General features: G+C 33.4%; 1 long non-coding RNA gene across 1 annotated transcript; it reads right to left on the bottom strand.

Moving 5' to 3' along the window:
* Nucleotides 1-280: 280 nt before the first annotated feature.
* Nucleotides 281-3923, bottom strand: LOC108383105 (uncharacterized). The gene is made up of 2 exons (XR_001849725.1): nt 2910-3923; nt 281-1979 (listed from the first exon to the last, which is right to left on the bottom strand). It is a non-coding gene; the product is annotated as an uncharacterized LOC108383105 (long non-coding RNA).
* Between the last annotated feature and the right edge of the window lie 44 nt (nt 3924-3967).

The raw sequence follows: 3967 nt of genomic DNA on the forward strand, positions 1-3967 counted from the left end.
GCATCGCTACAATTGTCCGCATAATTTGTTAGATACTAAAAAAAAATTTAAGATTTATTAAAAACTCACCACATTTACTTGCTCAAAAGTAACCAAAATCAAAATTAATGTAGTTTGGTTTTCTTTCTTATTTATTTATTTTTCGATTTAAACATGTGTAAACTGCTTTTAGTCATCAACTGACTTTTGATTTCTTCTAAAATGTGTATTTTTGTCNTCTTGTTTTTTCGTTTCATGCTGGGATTTACATATATCAAAATCATTATTTTTATAATCATTATTTTTTTACGCTTAACTCTAACGTAAGTAGACTGTTATTTAACACATATGTATGTATGTATGTATGCTCTTGTTTTGCGCACAAATTCTAACTATCAAATGCAGATATGTAAAACGTACATACAAATATTTGCATTAATGTGTTCGTCAAATTTTGTTGAGGTCAATTTTTGATAAATATTGTGAACTGCCTGAAAACAGGTTTGTGGCCTTGTTTATTATTTTCATTTTCCGTTATTTCCGTTTATATCGTATGTATGTTTTTGCATTTTTGTATAAATGATTTTTGTATGCTACGCGTTTATACTGATTCCCCCCTCGTTATTCCCACGTAATAATTTCTCTGATTTGTTTTAATTAAAATGTGCATTCCACTTTCTTACGATCGGCGGCGAACTTCAGTGTAAATCAACACTTTATGTATCTATAAGTTTTGCTAATATTCTTGTTTTGTATTGTTTTTTGTTAACATAAACATTCCATTTTTAAGCAAAATGTTGATCGCATAGCCACCAACCAACCAAAAATGGATACTTAACTCTTGTGTTCTTTCAAATTTATAGTAAATAAATAGTTTGTTAATAAATATTAGTTAGCGCTTTTAGCCTACTCCGTTTTACCCATTCTCAAGTGAAACTTATTTATTAAAATATAATATGTATACATATTAAAAAATTAACAATAACAATAAATTTTTGATCGACTTTCATCTGAAAAGTTGATTTAACTTTTTTTGATAAACGAAATCTGTCTGATATGTTTAATTATTAATTAGTGAAATAATCAATTTACAATTCGAATTCAAATACACATTTTTGTTGTAAAAGATTTGAATTCAAGAAATGTGGTAAGGAAGCACGAGTGAAAAATAAAATGAAAACTCACATAAAACAAAGTTTTTTTTTTTAATGCCGTGGCATGAATACAGAATCCGGCCGATTCCTTTGATCTCAAAAATATTGTGATCAACAGCGTATTTTTACTAACTTCTGCATTCATAAAAAAAAAAAAAAAGCTTTTAATGTTTAGTTTTTTTACTGTTCTTTTTTTAATTGAAAACAAAAATAGTCAATATAAATAAAAATATGTAGTATTGCAAATATGAACAAAAATATATACATATGTATGTATAAGACAGCAGAACAAAATATATGCACTTTGCATGGGTATACATATGTATGTATGCGTGTAGTTACTACATAATGTAATATACGTATATATGTTAATACATTCTATTGTATATGTTGTAAGTCCAAATGTAAAAGTTGGCGTCCAATTCAGAAGTTCTACAGCAAATTTCGTCAGTTTGCTTTTTTGATTGCTTCTGTGTGCTTTAGGATAGAAGAGTGTACATAGATTTTTCTACAGAGAAAATTCATTTATAAATATTTATAAAAAAAAAACAACAATTATTCTTGCATTCGCTGCAGTCAATTTAACGCCATTTTTGGACTGTATTTACGGCCTTTCATTGTCTACTTCTGCTTAAAACTCGGTGCTAAATTCTCGATGTAGATAGTTTTGCTTCCTTTTCTTATTCTTCACTTATTTTTATTGATTGATGCTCTTTTGTTCGTTGCACTGGCCTCCTGTTGTTTGCTGCTTGTCCGCTTGGTCGTCTAGATCGGCCGTGTGAAGTTAGCAGGGAATAAACCTTTCTCGTCCGTACCCTCCTTCTGGCCCATCAACCAGCCTTCCTCCTGCAAATTTGAAATGAAAAACTACGCTTAATAAAGTCACGGAACATAGTCGGTGAAGATGTGAAAGGCAAGCACATAAAGGGACGGAAGGGAAATTATGCAAAAAGGGAATACTTATCAAATTTTCTCAAATACAACTTCGCCTTCACACGAAAACATGAATTTCTAGAATGACCCACTGGGAAAATAGGTAAGCACCTTGCGAGGTAAGCCATGTTTTCTTTCAGTTTTTAGTACCAAAATTGTCATCATGGCCAATGTCATCTACTAGTAAAGGGCAAAATGAACACCTCCGAAGACACATTACGCTGTCAGTTGCAAAATAACGTGCAGCCGAAGTTATTTCCAAGCACCGAACTACTCCGAGCGACTGCTCTGCATTACACGTAACTTACTTTGTAAAGCGGCTCAGAAGTATGTCTGATACCAAATGTACATTCTAAATTCCTACTTACATAAGGCGGCCATGCCTTTGTAAAAGTAAGGGACGTTCGGCAGGGAAATGGTAATGACTGCCAGGTGAAGAGTAAGTTGCTAATAAGGTATTATTACGTGCTTCTAATTCCCACTGGAGAGGTTCGAAGGTGAGTGGGATGCGAAAAATTTCAACACACGTACAATTTCATAAATTTTGAGTCAGACAAATATATAGATTTGCGTGGATTCATAAGCGGCAGGTTCTTTTGGCATAAGAATAACACTTTGCAACTTTTTGAGTTACTTAGTGAGAATTTCGGGATATTAGAAGAATTTTAAGCACAGTTTTGTAGATTGCTCGAACAGATCTACGACCTGTGCGAGGTCACTTAAAAAGTTCCTGCAATTTTCTGAATTTTGTAATTAAAACATTCACGCTGGCAGAGCAGATGTCAATCTACCAAGCAAGCCTTCGCAAATTGTTAGTCACAAATTTCACATTTTCATATTTACCTGATCCTCCGGATCGTCATACTCAATAACTCGTATAATATCGCCAACTTCGAAGCTTAATTCGTCGACGTCCTCCTTCACATAGCCATAGGTCGCCTTGACACGGTAAAGCACACCTGCTGGCAAATCCGAAGTGGTGGCGTCTGTGAAATATAATGAATTTAAGAGAATATTGTTAAAAAAGCTCTTTATATATTTGTATACTTGGATAAATTTTCGCACTACCAGTGTATTCAAAGGAAATTTTCGTTTCGAAAAATAGTTTGCCACGTAGTAGGAGGTATACACACTCTCTCTCTCTGAATGTTTATTTGCGCTTTAAATCAAAGCGTAACTAAACTAGCCATAAACGAAAATCTTCCTTGCCATACACTTTCGTAGATGAAGCGCACATTTAGCACAGAAAAGGGGTTAGAGAAGAGTAAGCATTGACCGCGAATCCAAATTCAGCTCACAGCTCTGCGTTGGTTAATTATTATTAATACGGTTCCTTGCCTTTACTATTTTGTTATAACATTGCAGCAGCAGCTACGGTTAGCCCAACCAATTTCAAAAAAAAAAATATATATATAAAAAATGCAAAGCCTTTAACGCGGCGCTTGGTTAGATTTACGTTGGTGTTAATAAGAAATTTCAAAAGGAAAACATTACAATTGTAAGACAACGAATTTTCGAAAAAGAAAAAACTTCGAAAACACTGTTTAGCTTTGTTAGGTTTGTTGGCGGCAAAAATCGAAAGACTTGAGCAACGAACGTGCATTTCCATCGCTGTTACAGATAACATGCAACGAACTGCATTTGTTTGTATACCTTGCGTGTTAAATAATGCAAAAAAACAAAAAAAAACAATAATGAATTAAAATCGGTATTGATGGATACAGTGTGTTGGCTGTGATTCCATTTATTGTGAAATCGAGTTTTTTTGTGAAGTTGTATGAAACACTCGCGAATACAGCCTTTGAAATTGTGCGTGCGTGTGTGTGTGTGGGTTTAAGTGTTTAAAACCGAACTTTTGTACTAACGGGTGATTTTTTTGAGGTTAGGATTTTCATGCATTA

Source organism: Rhagoletis zephyria, unplaced genomic scaffold, assembly GCF_001687245.7.
Source record: "Rhagoletis zephyria isolate East Lansing unplaced genomic scaffold, Rhagoletis_zephyria_1.1 Rzeph_scaffold_30762, whole genome shotgun sequence".
Taxonomy (NCBI): Eukaryota; Metazoa; Arthropoda; class Insecta; order Diptera; family Tephritidae; genus Rhagoletis; species Rhagoletis zephyria.